A 22827-nucleotide genomic window follows, 5' to 3' on the forward strand; every position below is an offset into this window, starting at 1 on the left:
TTCTAAGATCAGATGACTTCTTGTCTTCAAATTCTTTTAAGAGTTAAGCACATTATCAATTTATTTAATGTATAAGATGAGATGGGAATGTAATTCAGGCTGAATAATGGCCACCCAAAGATATGAGATCCTAATCCCTGGAATCTGCACTACCTGATAAATGGATCTTGATGACTGAGATTAATTTAAGGATCTTAATTGGCTTCCCTGGTGGCTCAGAGAGTAAAGAATCTTCCTGCAATGCAGGAGACTTGGGTTCAATCCTGGATTGGGAAGATCCCCTGAAAAAGGGAATGGCTGCCCACTCCAGTATTTTCTTGCCTGGAGAATTCCCTGGACAGAGTAGCCTGGTGGGCTGCAGATGAGGCAGACACGGCTGAACAACTAACACTTTCACTTTCACTTTAAGGATCTTGACATGGGGAGATTGTTCTAGATTATCTGCATGGTCCCTAAGTCCAATCACAAGTGTCCTTACGAGAGAGAAACAGAGAGAGATTTGACACACATAGAATAGAATAAGGTAATGGCGCATGAAGGCAGGGTTGGAGTGACACATCTGCAAGCCAAGGAATGCCTGCAGCTACCAGAACCTTGAAGAGGCAGGGAGCAGGTTCTCCTCTGTCACCGCCAGAGAAAGTGAGGCCTGCCAACACTTTGGTTTTTTAAAAATATTCATTTATTTGTTTTTGGCTGTGCTGGGTCTTTGTTGCTACTTGGGCTTTTCTCTAGTTGCAGCAAGTGGGGGGGCTACTCCCTAGTTGCAGTGCGTGGGTTTCTCATTGCAATGCTTCTCTTGTTGCGGAGCACAGGCTCTCCGATGTGCCGGCTTCAGGAGTTGCAGCTCCCGGGCTCTAGAGCGCAGGCTCAGTAGTTGTGGCACACGGGCTTAGGCGCTCCAAGGCAGGCAGGATCTTCCTGGATCAAGGATCAAACCTGTGTCTTCTGCATTAACAGGCAGATTCTTTCCCACTGAGCCACTAGGGAAGCCCAACATCTTGGTTTTGACTCATTAAAGCTGATTTCCAACTTCTGGTCTCTAAATCTGAGAGAATAAATTTCTGTCGTTCTAAGTCACCAACTTTGCGATTAATTCATTACTGCAGTCACAGGAAACTAATACAACACCCCACGAAACTGTTTTCCTAAAACAACAAATATCCATTATTTTCTTACTTGTCTGAAATGTCATCTCTATCACATATAAAATATTTGTATCTATGTATATGTTTCTGAGTTTCTTCTTATTCATTAGTCTATTCTTGTATTAGTAAACACTGTTTTCACTATCACATCTTTTAAATTTCATATCAGGCAATACAAATATCCCTTTATTAATTTTTTAAAGAATACATTTATTATTCTTAACAAATTAGTCTTCTAGATATAGAATTAATAATAGCTTTTCAAGTTCTGTAAAAATGTCATTTAAGATTAAATGACTATAAATTAATTTGGAAGTTGCCTTTTAAAAATATTACTTGTTCCCATCCTCATTCTATTATTAAAATTCTTGTTTTATGTTCTACAGTAACTCCTGAAATTTCCTTCCTATAGTTCTTGTACATTTCTAAAGTTTCTACTTAGTTTTTCTGTCTTTCCTTCCTCCCTTCCTTCCCATCCTCCTCCTCTTCACACCCCCCTCTATCCCTCCTCCCTTCTTCATTCCTTTTTCTTTCTTTCTTCTGTTGCTGCTTATATAATGTTCTGAAACAGAGAGGTGACATATGATTTCTTCTTTGGCAGTTAATTTAAACGTCTAACTTTGTTTTGTTATTTTCTTAGGCTAATACTGAAACTCATTTTTAGGTTCTAACAGATGCTGTGTGGGTGGTGGGAAGAGGCAGTGCGAGTGATGGTGTGTGTGTTGGGGCGGGGATGGGGGCAGTGCGCAGGGGACAACAACGCATGGTAACTTTTAATTAGCTCCCGATAGTCAAGGAATCATTATTCACAGATTTCACAATCAGGTACAACAGGGCCATCTGACATTTTTAAAAAGAAAAACATGCCTCCAAGTGCCATAGTTTGAAGCTCTCCTATACAGATTTTCAGTTCCAATTGATTGTTGTCAGTCTTTTGTTTTAAATGTGCAACGTATGAGTTCTGAGCCTCAATCCAGCCTCAGTTATGTCTGTGTTTATATAACACTTTGGCTTCCCCAAACCCTGGCTATGAGGATGAGGAAGGCTTTTGAAAGAGAAGAGTTAGCCTACTATTCAGATCTGAGAAATAACCTCCTATCACCACTTCCAGACTGAGACAGTTGTAAGACAGAATTTGGTGAAGACTTGCTCTGCAGAAAGAGGGAGAGGGGACGATAGGATTCCATTTTAACCAGTGGGAGAAATGAAAAGAAAAAAAAAACTTCATTTCCAGCATCCTAAAGGAAAAGACAATGTGGGCAGACATGCTGAGGCAGTGGTTTCCAGCCTTGGGAATAAAATGAAGCAGACGTTTTAAGATACCTTATATGGAGCACCACATTAATAATCACTGAAAATTAATTAATGATGCTGATAATGACCAGAATATTATTTTTTTAAGTACAAGAAGAATCTGTTATATAAAATAAGATATTATCTTCTTAGCTAGGTAGACTTTTTTATTTTCTTTAACTAATCAACACTCTGCCAAGGAAAAGGGAACGTTCTGCCAGAATTTAAACTGAAAAAAATAAAGTCCTCGGGCAAGTTTATATAAAACTCTGGAAAAGTGATATGTAATAAATTAAATATACTGAAATAAGCAAAGCATGAATATTTAACCACTTGACTATTTTAATTTAAAAGGGAGCTGTGAGACCAAGACTTGCTCACACAGGATGGAAAGTTTAAGGCCTGATTGGCAGTACCAGAAGCTGTCCTGCCTCTTTCTTTATTCAGGAGACTGGCAAACAAAACAGGGCAGCAGCGTGGCATCAAGCTGCGGGCCAAGTCAAACATTTGCCAAGGCTTGTCCATGTCCCAGAATCTACATGGCTGGGGAACTTGGACACAGAACATGCTGCATATCTAACTGCTTGTGCCATTAGTTAGCGTCACCTAAGACGTCTTCAGGCATCAAACGACCAGCCAGAATCATTTTTTGGGGGTCCTGGAATAGGAGGGGGTCCCTTCCTACAGAGACCAATTCCCTGGAGTCAAACCCCAAAGCAAGGGTGAGTGAAAATACATGAAAGTACTAACCAGCAAGTGGACTGGATGAGTGAGGAAGAGCCATGGGGTCAGAGAAAGCAGGGGAGGAAAGGCCAAGAGACGCAAAATGAGATCCCGCTGCCCCACAGAGGAACACGTGTTCCAACCTCAGCAAAAGGAGGATAACCTGTATCTGCAAGGAAGGTTATCCTTCTCTGGCCCTGGTTTCCATTGGCAAAACTGAAGAGGGGAGGTGGCCTTAAGTGATCAATGATCTTAAGTGATCATTCCATAGAGTGGCCAGAAGCTGAGATGAATGGGAATCAGCATTGCAGACCCTTGGGAGGGACGTCACTGTCTTACAGTCTGGCAAAGAGGTTTTAGGACCTAACGTTTATAGAATGTTGTCCACTTACCTGGCCCCAGACTGAGAACTGTACATGTAGGCTTTTATTTAATCATCGCACAGTTCTATGAGATTTATCACACAGTTTATTATCATCACCCCATGTTATGCAGGGCTTCCCTGGTGGCTCAGTGGTAAAGAATCTGCCTGCCAATGCAGGAGACACGGGTTCAATCCTGGGTCAGGAAAATCCCATGAGAGAGGAAACGGCAACCCACTCTAGCATTCTTGCTTGGAGAATCTCATGGACAGAGAAGCCTGGTGGGCTACAGTCCATAGAGTCACAAAAGTGTCATACATGACTTAGCGGCTAAACAACATTTTATACATGAGAAACAGAGATGCTAGGGAGCCTTCAGAAAGGAAATAGCTCACAAGCATCAGAGCTGGCACTCAAATACCAGCCTGCACCAAAGCTCATGCTCTCTGTATTCACACTAGGCTGCTCTCCAATGCAGAGGAGAGACCAGATGTCAGCCCAGCATTTGAAAATGTTCTGTGTTGCATGTAGACACAGACCAGTGTGCAGGACTGGAGGATTGTGGGAGGGCTGACATGTATCTATTGTAGACATGCTTAAAAGGCCAAAAGGTAATTGATTCTCGAAAGTCAATATTATAGTCTGGCAGTGAGTGTCAGAAGATATAAACTAATGGCATCAGCAAAAAAAGACTTTTCCCTGAGGACCGCATGCATGAGTGCTAAGTTGCTTTAGTCATGTCCAACCCTTCATGACCCTATGAGCTGTAGCCTGCCAGGCTCCCTGTCCATGATTCTCCAGGCAAGAATACTGGAGGGGGTTACCATGCCCTCCTCCAGGGGATCTTCCCAGCCCAGGGATCAAACCTATGTTTCTTATGTCTCGTGCATCGGCAGGCAGGTTGTCACTAGCACCACCTGGGAAGCCCTTTCTCTTAGGAGTGGCAGACCACAATAAAAATGCTCATTGGTTCTATTGGTTTTACAGCCCTTTCTGCCCAATTGCTACTATTTCCTAAAACACTTATAACCCCTTGTATGTCTTCATTCTTTTGAACTGCCCTGAAGTTTCTTAGTACCTTGTAATAAAAACATCCAGAAAATTGTTCTATTTTCCCCCCAATAATATTATTAGAGTCTTCTATCCTTCTGTATTCACTTTATATTCAAGGAGAATGAAGCATAGAGAAATTAAATGTGTCCTGAATGTGCACTAAGGGAGCAGAGACAGAAGGTGAGGATTCTGATGGTCAAAATTGTGTCTTCCTAGATCTAAACAGACATTTCTCCAAAGAAGACATACAAATGGCTAATAAACACATGAAAAGAGGCTCAACTTTGCTCATTATTAGAGAAATGCAAATCAAAACTACAATGAGATATCACCTCACACTGATCAGAATGACCATCATCAAAATATCTACAAACAATAAATGCTGGAGAGGGGTTGGAGAGAAGAGAACCCTCTTGCACTGTCGGTGGGAATGTAAATTGATACAGCCACTATGGAAGATGGTATGGAGATTCCTTTAAAAACTAGGAATAAATCTAACATATGACCCAGCAATCAGGAAACCATAACTGAAAAAGAAAAATGTACCCCAGTGTTCTTTGTAGCTGAATACTGTTTACTACAGCTAAGACATGGAAGCAACCTAGAATGTCCATCAGCAGATGAGTGGATAAAGAACCTATGGTACATATATACAATGGAATACTATGCAGCCATAAAAGGAAGGCATTTGAGTCAGTTCTAATGAGGTGGATGAACCTATTACACAGAGTGAAGTAAGTCAGAAAGAGGAAAAATATATATATTAACTCATGTATATGGACTCTAGAAAGATGGTACTGATGAATCTATTTGCAGGGCAGCAATGGAGACGCAGATATAGAGAACAGACTCATGGCCACAGGCGCTAGGAGGAGAAGGTGGAATGAATGGAGAGAGTAGCACAGAAACATATACACTATTATACGTAAAATAGGTAGTCAGTGGGAATTTGCCGTATGGCTCAGGGAGCTCTGTGACAACGTAGAGGGGTGGGATGGGGTGGGAGGTGGGTGGGAGGTGGGTGGGAGGTTCAAGAGGGAGGGGAAATATATATACCTATGACAGATTCATGTTGATGTGTGGCAGAAAGCAGCACAATGTTGTAAAGCTATTAGCCCTCAATTACAAATTTTTAAAAAATAAAAAAAGATCCCACATGCCACTTGAAGTAGCCAAAAAAAAAAAACCTTTTGTCCTCTTTGAGAGTCAAGTCATCCCTTTGTATGAGGAGGCAAAAAAAATTCCAGGTTTCCTAGGAAGAGATTATATACACAAATAGATCCTTATCAGCGGAACTAAAATAATATTGGTTTTCACACAGTAATGAAAACACTCGGAGACATTCATATGCAAGCAGACTTTTTTTGCTGGTGAGCTCTGTAAATGCAAAGGCAGGGAGACAAGTGAGAGAGACAAGAAAAGCTTTCTTAAAGCTTCACCACTGTTGGAAAAAGTGCTGATTTTGTTAGAGCTTTATAGGAACAGCTCGGGTTGAATGTGATGTGAAATTTGACTTGAATCTTGCACCTGTCAGCCTTCTGGGAGAAGATTTTCAGTCCTAAGGCTTCCATCTAAGTAGCACCTCTTCTGAAGTAGGACTTCAGAAGCAGGGCCGGCCTTTCAATTCCAGGATTGAGTCTTGTGTTCAAACTTTCTCTACCTCACGCTATCTTCCTTCCGATCTGTCAACAAATGTGTTTTTCTGGGTGGAATTACAAGGTTCCAGGGTCACATGTGACCAGCTACACTTGTAGGCAGAAACTCAGGTCAGAGTGAACCAGGCCTGCCACTTCTGCTATGACAGGCCCAGTCAACTAAGATAATGAGCAATGTCTGCAGTGTGTTCAGGTACTAAATCCACTGGTGTGTGTTTAGCTTATCTGGATTGAGTTTTTGAAAGGTGAGGAAACCTTGCCTTATTTTTTTCGTCTTTGGAAAATAATTAAGTGGTGAAGGAGGATTTTACGTTATATGTTTATATTCATACTATATAACATATATAGTTATATATACTATATATTTGTGTGTATACTATTTATAATTACTGCATCACCAGAATTTTCACAATTAGAATATATCCATGTACTCTTTTGTCACTTAAAAGTGCATCTTTAGGGACTTCCCTGGTGGTCCAGTGGCCAAGACTCCACACTCTCAGAGCAGGGGGCCCAGGTTCAATCTCTGCTCAGGGAACGGGAAGCTACATGCGGCAACTACAGATCCTGCGTGCCACAACAAAGACAAGATCCTGCGTGCTGCAGCCAGGACCCAGTGCAGCCAAATAAAGACAAGAAATCACTTTTAAAAATAAAATTGAAAAACATGCATTTTTAAAAGTTTGAATGTCACATGTACCTTCAGAATTTTAAAAAATTGTATGAATACATTCATTAAAGAAACCTTAGCATACACTGATGAAAAGAGTCTAATACAGAAAATCCATAATCATATTTTTTGAGGTGACATCTGATAAAATTTGGATGTACAGCATTTCATCTTTTTTTTTTCCCCCTCCCTGGACTATATGTACTACATGGAAATACAGGTCTTCCTTTATCCATGGTTATGCTTCCCAAGGTTTCAGTTACTTGCGGTCAGCTGGGATCTGAACATACTAATGGAAAATTTCAGAAATAAATGATAAGTTTTCCATTGTGCCCCATTCTGAATAGGGTGATGAAATCTGTGTGGTCCCACTCCGTCCCTCCCACGCTTGTGAATCGTCCCTTTGTCCAGCATACTCTGCCCCTTAGTCACTTGGCAGCCTCCTGGGTTATCAGATTGACTATTGTGAGATTGCAACTCATGTGTTCAAATCACCCTTATTTTACTAACTAATGGCCCCAATGCACAAAAGTAGTGATGCTGGTAATTCAAATATGCCAAAGAGAAACCGTGAAGCACTTCCTTTAAGTGAAAAGGGGAAAGTTCCTAGCTTGATAAGGAAAGACAAGCAATCAATCATATGCTGAGATGGATAAGATACATAGTGAAAATGAATCTTCTGTCAGTGACGTTGTGAAGAAAGAAAAAGAAAATTGTGCTAGATTTGCTGGTGCTCCTCAAATTGCAAAAGTTATGAACACAATGCGTGGTAAACGGGAAATGCATTAAATTTGTACTATAAGGTACTTTCAGAGAGAGGGAGAGACTACATTGATGTAATTTTTATTACAGTATGTTGTTATGATGGTTCTATTTTATTATTAGTTACTGTTGTTAATCTCTTACAGTGCTTAATTTGTAGATTACACTTTATCACAGGTAAATATGAAAGAAGAGACACAGTACACGTGGAGCTCAGTACTATCTGCGATATAGGCATCCACTGAGGGCCTTGGGACTTATCCCCCATGAATAAGAGGAGATTACTATATGTTCCGGAGAAGGCAATGGCACCCCACTCCAGTACTCTTGCCTGGAAACTCCCATGGACAGAGGAGCCTGGTAGGCTGCAGTCCATGGGGTCGCGAAGAGTCGGACATGGGACATGACTGAGCGACTTCACTTTCACTTTTCCCTTTCATGCATTGGAGAAAGAAATAGCAACCCACTCCAGTGTTCTTGCCTGGAGAATCCCAGGGACAGGGGAGCCTGGTGGGCTGCCGTCTATGGGGTCACACAGAGTCGGACACGACTGAAGCGACTTAGCAGCAGCAGCAGCAGCAACTATATGTTCATATAAAATCACATTACATTTACTGTTTTGAACTGCCATATGCCTTTTTACTGAAAAATACACTATGAGCCTCTTTCTACTTATGGAGTTATATAAAAAATAATTTTTGAGATGACACAGTATTCTATTGTTAACCACCACTGCCAACTCCACGGTTTTCTAATATAAATAATACTAGCGATAAATGCCCATACATTTTCATAGTAAAATTCCCCAGATAAGGAACTGTTAAATCAAAGGTCATTCTTTCAAAGGCTTTCCATGCCTGTTGCCAAACTACACCTCAGAAAAATTGTACCAATCTATCTTCCCTCCAGCGGTGTGAAAGCACATTTCCCCATGCTCTGACCAATGTGGTATCATAAGTCTTTGTATATGTGTGTGTTAGTTGCTCAGTTGTGTCTGATTCCTTGTGAGCCTGTGGACTGTTGCCTGCCAGGGTCCTCTGTCCATGGAATTCTCTAGGCAAGAATACTGGAGTGGGCTGCCATTCCCTTCTCCAGGGGATCTTCCCAACCCAGGGATAAACCTGGGTCTCCTGCATTGCAGGCAGGCTGTTTACTATCTGAGCCACCAGAGAAGTTTCACAATAATTCTTTTTAGACTTCACCAATCCGATAGGCAAAATAAATGATGTCTCACTGTTTTAATAGGCAAATATTGAATGGTAAATCATTATTTTATTAAATACATTATTAGAGAAACTAAACATTTTTCTTTTATTTTTGATAGCTTGTTTTTCTCCTTTGGGGATTAACTGTTTATAATCCCAGTTCCCCCATCCCTTCTAATTTAGTTGTAAGTTCTTTATGTATTAATACCAATTATTTTTCTCTCATAACACTGTAATAGTTTCTCAGTTTTAACTTTTCCTAATTTAGCTTGTAGTATTTTTGTTGTGCTGAAGTTTTAATTTTGCCTTAGTCAGAAATGCTAGTCTTTTTCTTTATGGCATCTACCATCAGTGGCCTTTGCTACCTATTGACTGAGACTGTTAATTTTATGATATATCTTAGAGATGGAATATGGGGCTTCCCAGGTGGTGCTAGTGGTAAAGAACCCGCCTGACAATGCAGGAGCTGCAGGAGATGCAAGTTTGATCCCCGGGTTGGGAAGATCCCCTGGAGGAGGAAATGGCAACCCACTCCAGTATTCTTGTCTGCAGAATCCCATGGACAGAGGAGCCTGGCAGGCTACAGACTATAGCATTGCAAAGAGTCAGACACAGCTGAAGTAACTTAACACAGCACATACAAAATCATATCCCAACTAAACTACACTTCTTTGTCCCAGAGTCTGCTTCTGAGGGGACCCAGACTAATTTTTTTTAAGTAACAGGAAATTATCATGCAGTATGATAGGGAAAATATCTGATATTGAAATAATATAAATGGGAACATGACCTAGACCTGGGGTTCAGAGATCATGCAGAGGTGGAGTGAAGATCTGCAGAGCAAGTAGGAATTCCTTTGAAATAGGAAGAGGAGACTCAACCTGGAGGGAATTCTAGTCAGAAGGATCAGCATGGCCAAGACCTAGAGCCAAGAGCAGGTCTGTAGTATTTTAAAAAAAAAGAAAAAGGAAAGGTTCAGTGTGACTGAGACATGGACCAGGAATGGTACAGAGATGAGAGAGAAAGCTGGAGAAGTAAGAAATAAATAGATCACAAAGGATCTTGTTTACTAGGCTGAGAAGTATGGAAAATGTGCCTATTTTCAGCAGAAATTTTTAACATTAACATTCCCAAACTTGTTAGGATTTAAGTATAAAATGTAGGACTTGGATAGTCTAAGCATTTTCCTAAATATTTTTCTCAAAAACTAATTCCATCCATCTTGCTCTTCTCTTCCTTATGGTACGTTTTTCTCATTCTACCCGAAGCTCTCCCCTTGTCCTTAAACTCTGGTTTAAAGCTAAGCTTCTCAGTGTGGGGAACACGTCCTATTGTTCTTTGTAGACCCAGAGGGCCAAGCACAAAGCCCGGATAAATGCTTAGGCATCTTGGTGTCTTAACTCGCCCATCCCTTTCCTTCCTCCTTCTCTCTTTCTCCCTCTGAACCCTCCTCCCCCTCTTTGCAGTCAACCCACACATGTGTGAATCATCAGTAGCATCTCCCAAAGGGGAAACCCCTCTGCCAACCAGCCGGTCCAGCCTCATTCCACGAACGTTGCTGAGTGGGAACGGCCCCATTACACAACCGTAATGCAGCCCAGGGTGTTCTGAGCGCTCCTCTCCCATCTCACCAAATCCAGCTTTCCCACCATTTTCCATCTTACCTTCCTTTCCATTGAGGGTCTGATTCTTTGCTTTCAAGTCCTATTTACTGCCAAATGGTTATGTCTTGGCCTTCAGAGGAAACATAAGTACATATCCAATCCACAAGACACAGAGAAACACTCAGGGGAAAAAAAAAAAAAAGATTAGTTCAAGATATAGAGGAATTATAGTGTTTAGAGTTTGAATTGTAGAAATATTTTAGGTCTGATTAATAAATTTTTCCAGTAAGGGATGAGATGGTAAATATCTTGAGCTTTGCAGGCCGTAAGGTCTATTTAGCAGCTACTTACCTCTGCCCTTGTAGTGGGAAAGAAGATACTGACAATACCTACGTAAGTGGCTGTGGCTGTGTGCCAGTACAGCTGGACTTACTGGACTGTAAGGAGATCAAACTAGTCAATCCTAAAGGAAAGCAACCCTGAATATTCACTGGAAGGACTGATGCTGAAGCTGAAACTCCAATACTCTGGCCACCTGATGCAGAACCACCTCCTTGGAAAAGACTCTGATGCTGGGAGAGATTGAGGGCAAGAGGAGAAGGGGGTGACAGAGGATGAGATGGGATGGCATCAATGACTCAATGGACAAGAATTTGAGCAAACTCCGGGAGATAGTGAAGGACAGGGAAGCCTGGCGCACTGTAGTCCATGGGGTCACAAAGAGCTGGACAAGACTGAGTGATGAACAACAGTAGGTAGTAGGCTAACTGAGTCACAGACACTGGTGGGTCAGCACCCAGTCTGGACCAGCTCTCCCATACAAATGAGAACAACGCGCCCCGGAGATGACGCATCACTGTTTACCCTGGTGATTCATGGCATACCTGAGCTGAGGACCTGGGCCTCCTGGCCAGCTAGTCCTTAAGACTAAGTCCTGCTTTTTGCACTTTGACTCCTCTTCCTCTCCATCACTCATGTCCTACCAGTTTGTCCCATCCTAGTCATTTGGTAGATCTTAATACTCAGGCACCAAAGACAGATGTCAAACTTTAAAAGTGTATACATGTCAATTCCAATCTCCCAGCTTATTGCACCCCTCTTTTCCCCCTTGTATAAAATAGATAATGAATGAGATCCTACTGTATAGAACAGTAGGGAGAAAGGGTACAATCTGTTTGTAGGACATATTTTAAGTAAACCTTAAAAATGCATTCTAATACCTAGTAGGTGCAGACAAATACTGTTTGATTCCACCGATATGAGGTACCTAGAATAGTCAAATTCATAGAGTCAGAAAGTGTACTGGCAGATACCAGGGCCCAGAACGGGGGGCGGTGCTGGTGAGGAGGGAAGGAAGGGGCAAGGGGGACTGAGTGTTTAATGGGGACAAAGTTTCAGCTTGGAAAGTGAAAAATTCAGGAGATGGATGATGGTGAAAGTTGAACAACAGTGTGAATGTACTTAGTGCCATTGAATTGTATAGTTAAATACAGTTAAAATAGTATGTTTTATACTGTGCGACTTTTACCACAATAAAATTATTTTTAAAAAAGGATATGAAAATAACTACTAAAACATGCTATACAGAATAAACTTGAACAGCTGTAGACACTTTTCCAGATCTCCTATCATTTCTAATGCAATGTATGTCTGCTTTGGGAGTCACCGACCTCCAGGTTCAGTGGAGTGTATGTGTGCGTGTGACTCAGTGTATAGGAGAATGCCCACCTACGATAGGCAAGTACACTGACAGTCAGATGGACCTTGCCCAAATTAAGGAAAAATTTTCTAGGTTGGTTTGCTTCTTTTTTTTGGAACTGAACTGTGTAAATTTTTAGGAAGGAGCATTTTAAAAAATAAGATTTGAAGAGGCTGAAGCTGAAAAGCCAAGTAAACAAAACAATAAAACCTAGCTGAGTCACTGACAGGACATTCCAAATTGTTTAGTGTGCTATTAATGACTCTAAAAGGCAAGAAGGACGACATAACTGGTTCCCACAGAGGGGGCTGTTTTGTCTCACATCTCAGCCACAACAGGCCCTGTGACCTGAATGGTCCTAAACATGTTCTCAGTTGTGGAAGAACTGATGTGTCCTTTAAACACAGGGGCCTTGAAGCTGTTCCTTCAGAGTACAAAGGAGGGAGGGCCTACAGGCAAGGCACTGCTGCCCCTTCTCTGACCTAGAAACTTGACAACCAAGGGCTTGGTTTGAGAGGACAGCAGACAGCAGTAAACAATGAATAAAGTCCTACTACTCCCGTCTACTCCTGAGGATTTGTTCTAACTATGAGATCATTTCCAATACTCAGGGACAGTAGCTAATGGACAAGTTATATCTGTGCACAGCGGTGACTTTCATTTTCCATTGGCCCTTTCAGCCATTCTCCAAAAACAAACCTTGATCAGTTTCAGCAGAGTCATCTGCAAAATGGCTCAACAGCACTCCAAAATACTAATGAATAAGTTAAATGACAAGTTAAATGAATAAGTTAAATGACCCTCTGTATCTGGAGGGATCATGTTTATTCTAACAACGACATAGGAATTATATGAAGTTACTGTCCTGATAATTAACATTAACAGCTGCTTCATTGAAAATAACAGACTCTGCATCCCTACTCTTTGCTCTAACCACTTTTAAAAATTTGACACTCAGCACCAAAAATCTACTGACCAGGAAGTCAAAGCACACTGATAGCTGACTAAAGATAACAAAACTCATTCTTGAAAGTGGAGGATTTAAACTAATGCACCAACAACCCCCGCTCCCCCACCCAATCCTAGGTCACCTGCCTGGATTTGTGCCAAGTGTCATTTAAAATTTATATTTATTATAGTATTTATTTAATAAAAAGAAAAGCTAAATTCTCTGATGTTATTATATCATTGAGAGATACTCCCACCTCTACACACCTCCCTGCATTAGTTTTTCTCAACTATTCCTAAAACTTAATGAGTAATCAATTTGTGTCCAGTGAAGAAATGAACAAAAGAGCGAATAGAAGAAACACAGGAAAAACAAGAAGAATCACTTTATTCACTATGCCTGAACAAAGAAAGCAGTAATATTTCATGCACTCTGTTTCATGGAAATATTTCAAGGAGACATATTTTTTTCTCCAGCCCATTAGAAACTGTTGATAACAACATTTTACCTAATATAAATAGGTGAGTAAAACTATTTCCTTTTAAGCCAGGCATATTGCTAGATTATTTTATTCCTGTCTTATCACTTGTCATCTCTAATTTACAGATGAGGAAATTGAAGCTCACAGAGAATTTGCTTTGACCAAGGTCTCAAACTAGTAAGTGCTCGACCCCAGATTTAAAGCCTGCTCTATCTGACCCCAAAGTCTTTGTTCTCTGTAGCATCCTTACTCTGGTGAAGTAAGGGAAGAAATGTCTCCTGCACAATGACATTAGTGTAATACTTGCATTATGAGGGAAGAAGAATACATTATTTAGAAAACAAGTTTTAGTCCCATTTCAAATCTATAGACCCCCAAAGGGCAGAAGATTAAGGTTCCATTAGAAATCCCAGGTAACATCAATAACAACTCAAAACGCTAAGTTCCCAACTTTCTTTTTGTCCAGTAAATCAGACTGATGTAGATACTTTACAGAGGTTTGATGTGAACAATAGACTTGGAAATTTTAAAAATAAGGTAAGTGTAATGCTTGAAAGTACTCTTAACTCAAGCCTCACTCAAGTGGAGAACATCATTAGTGCCATTGTATTGGGTTGCCCAAAAAGTTCATTTGAGCTTTCCTGTAAAATCTTATGGCTAAACCAAAGTGAACTTTTTGGTCAACCCAATGAATATTAATGAAATGTAAAGTATTTACTAGAACACAGTGATCAATGATGCAGCTTTGAATGGGCAATCATAATATTTTTATTAGTAGTGAGAAACTCCTTTTTTTATTTAAATTGGTTAAAGAATGACTTGGGCACTTTGGAACACTGGCCTTAAAGATCTGTCTGTGTTACACTGTGTGGGGGAACAAATGGCCACACTATTACTGTTTTTATACAACTCATTGGAACGTACACATTGATTTTTACATATAACTAGCCACAAACTCCTCTTCTTTAGTTGCTTTTATGGGACACTGATCATGCCTGTAGTTTAATGGACTAAATATTATGTATTGCGTTGAATTAGCTGGTAGGGTACTTCCTCCACAAGCCTTGTAGTAAAGCCTCTAATTTGTGCTGAGATGGGAAGATGATAATTTGTAAATAATGATAATGAATAATAATCACTGGATTATTTACGCAAAGACATTCTAACACAAATAAAAACTAGTTCTACAAACAACTTTGCATATATGATTCCAAAATTGCTTTGATTTAACTAGCTATTGGGCATCGTATAGATACAACCTAAGTTGCCTTGTTAGGATGCAAGAACAACAACAAAAAAAAGGATGCAAGAACAAAGATAATCAAATAATCTAAGCTTTCCCTATGTAATAAGATGATGCCATATGTGGAGTTTTGTAGAGAGGATTAAATAATGTAATGGATAGAAGATGCTAGGGAATTCTTATAGGTAGCCACTGATGACTGTGAGGGCTGTTGTTATTACTATTTCTCCACCTGTTTTAATTACCTCACAGCTTTCGTTCAGTCACCTAATCCACCATCATTATGGTGCATGCAGTGATTCAGGCTCTTTGGGAGGATGTCACAGGGCAAGACAGTAGTGTCGCTCTAAAAGGGACCATGGTCCCGAAAGCCAGTCGGGAAAACACAAACGCTGTAACACTTTCTTTCTTACACGTTGTGTGGTCAAAAGTCCTCAATTCCTTTCTCCTTTTACTAGTACCTAAAAAATAAGAGAATAATTGTTCAACCTCAAGAGACATGCTTTGAAAGTGAGGATGCTCAGAAATGCAAAATGTTTTCTTAAGCCTAAATTGAATAAGAAACTGTAATTCAAAACATTTCCAAGTGGAGGATCCATGATCTTTCACAAAAATAAATTGCTTTCTTGAAAGGCAAAGCCCCTTGATGTGGTGACCATCTTTAAGAGGAAGCTGATATGGTCATTTTAAAGATGCCCTCCTTCTCAGCTTATTTCCAGTGGCTCATCACTCAACAAAGAAATTGAACTGAAAAGTGGATTCCTCGGCCAGTTGGGATCATTGAAAGGCTGGCCATACTGGGTTCGAATGGAGGCATGACTTTGATTCATATTCAGACTGGACCAGAGTGCTTTCTGGCCTTACATCTTTCCACCTATACTCAAAATTTTCTCCCATCTACATCTTTTTAAAGAGATTGTCCAACACATATATCTCTCAGAAATTTCTCCTCCCCCCTCACATCTTCCCAGCTCCCAACTGTGGCCACGTTATTAGACTGGGATGGCACCTGATCCAAGTGAAGAGATCGGATCTACTCTTTCAGACTTGGAGTTGGGACCTAGAGGTTGGGCCAATTAACTGGGAACAGGAAGTAGAAGATCATTTAGATTCAGAGAATGGAATGGCTATTGCAGGTGGCCATGTTAACTGCTTCTGTAAGTTGATGGATGAATCAGAAAAAGGGTCTGCAGACAAAGAAAGATGAAATGAACATGCGAAGACAAGGAAAATAAGATGCAGTCTTCCAGTGATTTTTCCAATTTGAAGAAGGCCCACTGTCCTTCTTATATGTGTGTTTCTGTAGGATTCCTTTGCATCCTGTAGTTCAGTTCAGTCCCTTAGTCATGTCTGACTCTTTGGGACCCCATGGACAGCAGCACGCCAGGCCTCCCTGTCCGTCACCAACTCCTGGAGCTTGCTCAAACTCATGTCCATCGAATCTGTGATGCCATTCAACCATCTCCTCCTCTATCGTCCCCTTCTCCTCCCACCTTCAATCTTTCTCAGCATCGGGGTTTTTTCAAATGAGTCAGTTCTTCACATCAGGTGGCCAAAGTATTGGAGGTTCAGCTTCAGCATCAGTCCTTCCAATGGATATTCAGGACTGATTTCCTTTAGGATGGACTAATTGGATCTCCTTGCAGTCCAAAGGACTCTCAAGAGTCTTCTCCAACATCACAGTAAGATACCTCATATTCATTTGAACTTTCTTGAAAAGATTTCAATTCCCAAAACCCAAAAGCACCCTAGCTAAAACATTCTCTAGCCACTCTGGAAGGTTATTTTGAACTAAGCATCTCCCTGCCCTCGTCTCCCAGAGTCATCAATCACTTTGACCTTAGGGAGTGCACAACTGGTAGAAGATGTGCTGGTTATTGATGAGAAACGGGAAAGAGGCAGACACAGAAACTCATGAGAAGTAAACAGGAAGTAACACTGAAGAGAAGATCAAAGTTCTGTCCTGCCCTAAACAAGAAGATAGGGCACTGCAGCTGCCTTTGAAATGCAAGTTGTCTTTTCACAGCTGCCTTGGGTAGTTATTTGGTTGTTTCCTTAACATTTGGAATAAGAACTAAAGGCGTCCCTGTGACCTGGCTCCATTCCTTGATTCTAAGAGGAAGACTGACAGAAATTTCCACAGTCTGCATTAATATAAGCATTCAGGCCCCAGGGGTCATCATGCACCATATAATTGGGGTTCGACACTCTCTCAGTTAACGGTTTCCACTCATGGTCCAGGGCAAGGAGCCCATGTCTGTGTCACCCTAGGGATGAGGTGGAGACTTTCTTGTCCTTATTCAGGAGAAAATCTTTGGTTCTCAGCTTTGTTCTGAGAAGCCAGTTCTATCTCCCTCTGACTCATGGTATCAGTCAACAGCCCTTCCCATGTCAGTTCCAAACCTTTTCCTCTAAGCCACACATCTGCTGTGTGGGTCACCCCAGGCCATGTGGCTTCTGCTCTTTCTCCACTATGACTCTCTATTTATCACTGCTTCTTGAAATTTCCTTCTCTCGCTTTTGAATTCAACCAGGTATTTTAAACTCCTTAATTTTAATAGCATTTGTGTGCATTCAGACTAGGGTGGAGGATTCCACCCAGTGGTACATGTAAATGGTACATGTAAGCTCAGTGTACCAACTTGGTTGAAATCATTTCTAATCTAATAAACGACAGACCTGGGTTTCAAACCTAGGTGTTCTGCATCTGAAACCAGGAAAATTTTTCATTTTAACACATGTCTTCCAGGGCATCTCAACAAGGTTGAAAGACTTGGCTAAAGTGAATTTTAACAAAAGAAGACTAGAGGTAAGCTCATGGAATTATTATGCCCATAAATGATTATAGGTTAAAAGCATACATGTGAGAAGGTTTTAGGGAACTGCACAGAATGAAACTCTCCAGTTGGTAAGATATTCTCGAGGCTGATTCTGACCTTAGGAACTTGGTGTTGGAGACAGCTGTGTTAACAGGGTCTAGTCCAGCCTTGTAACCCACATGTCCTTTCTGGCCAGAGCAAGAAGGAATCATCACACGCAGGTGCTGATTCTCACATCTGGATCATCTCCTTCCATCTGCCGGTGACCATAAACACACACACTCCCAGGGAAAAGCCAACAAGACAATGTTAAGAGCATGAGATTTGCTTGGGGAAGAAGTGAAGCTTGTCGTGTGCAACCTGGAATGGTGGCAGAGACAGGTTTGCAGGAAAAAAATAGGAGCTGCAAGCACTCCAAGAAAAAGGAGAGCTTGACTTTAACTGCTATGACCCTTGGGCCAGCCACCATGTTCGTTACACCAAATTTCCATGTATCTGGCAGCAAAATCTCATCACAGTCACAGTGGGTTATCCATAGTTTCCATTTCCACTCATTCTACCTCCTATTATGAACGTAACTGAGTAGTGGCTGAATATTGACTGTACCATATGAATTCAGTTAATTGGTCTGGTTAGGAAATGGAGCTCTTAAGTGAGTTTCGTCTTTGCATATGTAGATATGCACATGCGTGTGAAGTAATTTCAATTGTGTCCAACTCTACAACCCCGTGGACTGTAGCCTGGCAGACTCCTCTGCACATGGACTTCTCCAGGCAAGAATACCGGAATGGGTTGCCATTTGCTCCTCTAGGGTATTTTCCCAACCCAGGGATCGAACCCACATCTCTTACATCTCCTGCATTGGTTCTTTACTACTAGCACCATCTGGGAAGCCCATGTAGATACATAGACTGACTTAAACATTTATCAAGTACATAACATAAAAGCTGGGGCACTGGCACAAGTTTGGGCTTCCATCTGGATTATACTGAAACATCTTGTTGACCGTATGGTCTTCGGAAAGTCACTTAATTCCTGAGCTTCAGTTTCCTCACCGGTAGATTGGGACAGCCATTCCCTTCTTGGGAGGTGGGGGGCGGGGATCTTCTCTACCTGGGGATCAAACCTTGGTCTCCTGCATTGTAGGCAGATTCTTTACCTTCTGAGCCACCAGGGAAGCCCTATAGATTGGGACGGTAAGCCCCATTTCCTAGGATTATTGTGGGGATTATGTGAAGTCCTGGATGCAAAATGTTTGGCAGGGATCCTGATACAGAATTGATGCTCACTAAGTAGCACCTATTACTACTGTTGTTATTATGAAGCTGAAACTGTGTCACTGCCTAGGAGGCTCTCAGCATGATGACCAGGGATAGACTCGGAGCAACTCATAACAATAGTCCCCTGGAGAAGGTAGAGTTGGCAAACCAAGGCAAGGATTGGCCTAGAGGTTTGTGCAAGAGAAAGTGGAGCAAGTAATGACTAGATCTGAGCACTCCAGCTGGTAACTGAGCAGCTTAAGTCAGTGCCCTGAAGCCCACGTGGTTTGGTATTGACAGAGGAGAGAATTCCTTGTCCCTACAAGCTGCACATCCCCAAGAGGTGCCCTTTAAGGGCCCTTTTTGGACTGGCTGCTCGAACACAGCATTTACAGCCAAGATTGCTTTTCTGTGTGATGAGAGCTTAGTAAGAAGCAATACGGCCTAGAGTCTCAGTGAGGAGATGTAGACTGTTGTCATTCATGGAATTCCAGAGCTAACGAACTCTCACCCAGCAGGACACAGTTTAGACAGATGGGGAGACACTTACTCTTCAGAAAAGCCACCCCGTTTCTGGCCTCTTCCGTCCCCTCCTCCAGAGCCCCTCTCTGGTTTCCCACGCACAGTGTTTGTTCCTCTGGACCTTGCTTCTCAGGAGGCTGGGAAAAAAAAGAGATCGGGTTTTCCAAGGTTACCAAACTTATCTCTTTTCCGTGGCTGTACAAACAACTCGTGCGAAGGCCACCCAGATTTCTGCAATTAAAGAGAAACTTGCAGAGAAAGGGATGGCCAAGGCTGTTTCATATTCTGCCAAGTTGAGGCTCAAGTTGCCTCTGTGGGAGGACTCCACTACCATTGCTAACCAAGCAGCCATCTGTCCACAGGGCAGGGGGTGTGTGCTAGGGAGCTGGTGCCCCAAGTTACTTTTCAGGCCTCTGTGCAAGGGTCTGAGCTCAGCTCGTCTGCTCATGGACCCCAAGTTGGAAGTGATTTCACATTAGCAACAGAGATCCAAAGAGGGAAAATCCAATAAAACTTGATGACCTGAAGCAGAAGTACTCAGAGGCCAACCCGGACAGGTAGCACCTGCATTACCTGGGAAACTGTTAGCCAGACAGTTCTTGGGCCACGTGGTTGGCCCACCCCATTCCTGCCTACTGATTCAGAAGCCCTGAGGATTGGGCCCTGGACATGGTTTAGAAAGCCCTCTGCTGCTGCTGCTGCTAAGTCGCTTCAGTCGTGTCCGACTCTGTGTGACCCCATAGATGGCAGCCCACCAGGCTAGGTGATTCTAATTCATGTTAAAGTTGACAACCACCAGCTTCTGGAAACCCTGGCAGTGGGAATAAAGAAAACCATTCTAGAGTCTTATGAGAATCAAAGTGTGGCCAGAAAGGTATGCCTGTCCTAATTCCCACCTACATTTCCCCATGATGATATAAGAAAGGAAGGGCATGTGGAGGGAGGCAATGGTTGGAACAGAACAAACAGTGAGGGGGACAACCCTGAGCTTATGTGAGTGGTGGTTAGTGTCTTCAGCTGCTCACTTATTAATGTTGTCAGTGGCATCAAGAGGTTTCTGTTAATCCTTCAGAAATAGCTATCATTATGCACAGGATTGTCAGACTAGTAAGGTGGGGAAATGATCCAGGGCAGGAAAGGGAGCAGAAAGAACCACAGTACCACCAGTTCTGAAGGTCGATACCAGAAGTCAGCAAATCCCAGTGACATGGCTCAGAGAAGCAAAGAAGAGATGATGGGCTGAAAAGAGAAGAGAGGCAGAGAAAGAAAATAGAAGGAGGAATGGATGCAAACAATCACACCCCAACATTGCAGGGCCAGGAACCAAAGGGCAAATAGAGATACGTAAATTGTATGTTTGGATTTTTTAAAGTTGTGAGTTATTGTACATCAAGTGAACAGACTATTAAGTGAAACATGCAAAATCTTCCTACCTCAGCAGATAGGTCTTCATAGCAAACTGAAAGTTCAGGGCTGGTAAAATTAAGTATTCTTGGACTCCTCAGAGTTCCAGGAGGCAATCATGCAAGGAGAATCGGTACCCATCCTGGCCTTTGGTTCACAACTCCCCTCCCTTTCTCCTCCTATCCTGGCTCAGTCCCCACACCACCAGGGGATTCATTCATATACACAAATAAGCTGCCAGTGAGTCCTGGCTCCATCCACACCCCTTGTAAACAGTCCTGCATGACTACCACTCAGACCTAAGAGGAACACCATCAACACGAGAGACTGGACCAGGCAAGAGGCTCTGAAAAGAGCCCTGTGGTCTTCAGGGAAGAGACTTCTGCCTGATTTCCTGGAACACGGTCTTGAAGAGGGGCAGGCTCTTGGTGTATGCACCCTCTTGGCTTGTGAATTCTTCATCCCATGGGGAGAGTGTAGGAAAACAAGAGCAGGTCCCTAGAAGCATGGGTCCAGGACAGGGGCCATCTTGCTCCAAGCTAGAGAAAAGAGGAGGGAGAAAGGAGGAAATAGCATTAATAAAGACCTTGAAGAGGTTCTTCAAAAAGTGACTTTTACTATTACCCATACATCAGGGACCAGATATTCTTCTGGGTATCACGCTGTGATTCTTCCTCTAGATTGGATGAATCAATCACCCACACCATGGAGAAAAGTGAGTGCCCATGCCTGATTCATGTTTTATTCCTCTACCTACATTACTTCTCAGAGTCCAGGGATACCTAATTTTCCTGTGATAACAACTGTAGGTCCATAATAAATTCGTATACTGCACACTGGTAGGAAGGAAGTGAAGGAGGAAGGGAGGGAGGGGAGGAAGGAGGGAGGGGAGGAAGGAGGGAGGGGAGGAGGGAGGGAGGAAGTTATGATTGAGACCAGAAGTTTCTCTGGGTGAAACAAAGGAGTATTTCATTAGATAAACAACTAAAAAGCAAGATTACACAGAAAATTGGTAATTTGATATAGCATTTTGGGCTTTGTGATGTGGGATGGTTCTTACTTGGCTTAGCTTCTGATATTGCAAAATTTTCATTTGTGAAGGTTTCTATGGCCAACTATTTTGATGTAGATTACTTGAGTTCTGTTGTTTAGCAGACATGAAATATGATTCATTTCTCTGGGAATGTCTCATTTCCTGGGACTAGAAATGTAGTGGGGTTAGAGTAACTGCTCCATTTTTGAGCCATGTATTCACACACTGAGGACCAGGGCAACCTTGATCACAATATTCTCATCTTTCCAAACCATTCCAAAACTAAAATATTGTTTTTGGGGAAGAAATAAAAACACTTTTTAAGGATAAAATCAATGGAAAGATTCACAAAAGAAAAATGGATACAAAATATCATGCAAACTATTTAAAAGGCAAACAGCAAACTGGGAAATAATAGGTATGTGGCAAATATGGCAAAAGGAATAGTTATTAATATATTAAACACACATATTTTAAAAATCATCAGTGTTCCAGTTTTAAAAGTGTACCACAGATGTAGAACATTCGCAAAAGAAACATGGAGAATGATCTGGTGAACACAGCAAGGGAAGGAGAGGGTAGGACAAATTGAGAAAATAGCACTGACATATATACACTATCATGTATAAACAGACCCTTAGTGGGAAGCTGCTGTGTAACAGGGAGCCCAGCCGGGCACTCTGTGACAACCTAGAGGGGTGGGATGGGGGGAGAGAGAGGAGGGAGGTTCAAGAGGGAGGGGATACATATATATATATATATAATTATGACTGATATATGTTAATGTATGGCAGACACCATCACAATATTATAAAGCAATTATCCTCCAATTTAAAAATAAAGAAACATTATAACAACTAAAAAATATTTTAAAATATTCAAAGGAATGCAAGATAAAAATGACATATGTTAATTGATATAACTTTTCTGGATACAGCTTTACAAA

The 22827-nt window shown here is 41.7% G+C and overlaps 1 long non-coding RNA gene across 1 annotated transcript; it reads right to left on the minus strand.

Moving 5' to 3' along the window:
• Nucleotides 1–704: 704 nt before the first annotated feature.
• On the minus strand, nt 705–21201 carry LOC138984241 (uncharacterized). The gene is made up of 4 exons (XR_011461509.1): nt 20878–21201; nt 19473–19581; nt 10533–10652; nt 705–1145 (listed from the first exon to the last, which is right to left on the minus strand). It is a non-coding gene; the product is annotated as an uncharacterized lncRNA (long non-coding RNA).
• Between the last annotated feature and the right edge of the window lie 1626 nt (nt 21202–22827).

This window comes from Bos mutus, chromosome 20 (genome assembly GCF_027580195.1).
Source record: "Bos mutus isolate GX-2022 chromosome 20, NWIPB_WYAK_1.1, whole genome shotgun sequence".
Taxonomy (NCBI): domain Eukaryota; kingdom Metazoa; phylum Chordata; class Mammalia; order Artiodactyla; family Bovidae; genus Bos; species Bos mutus.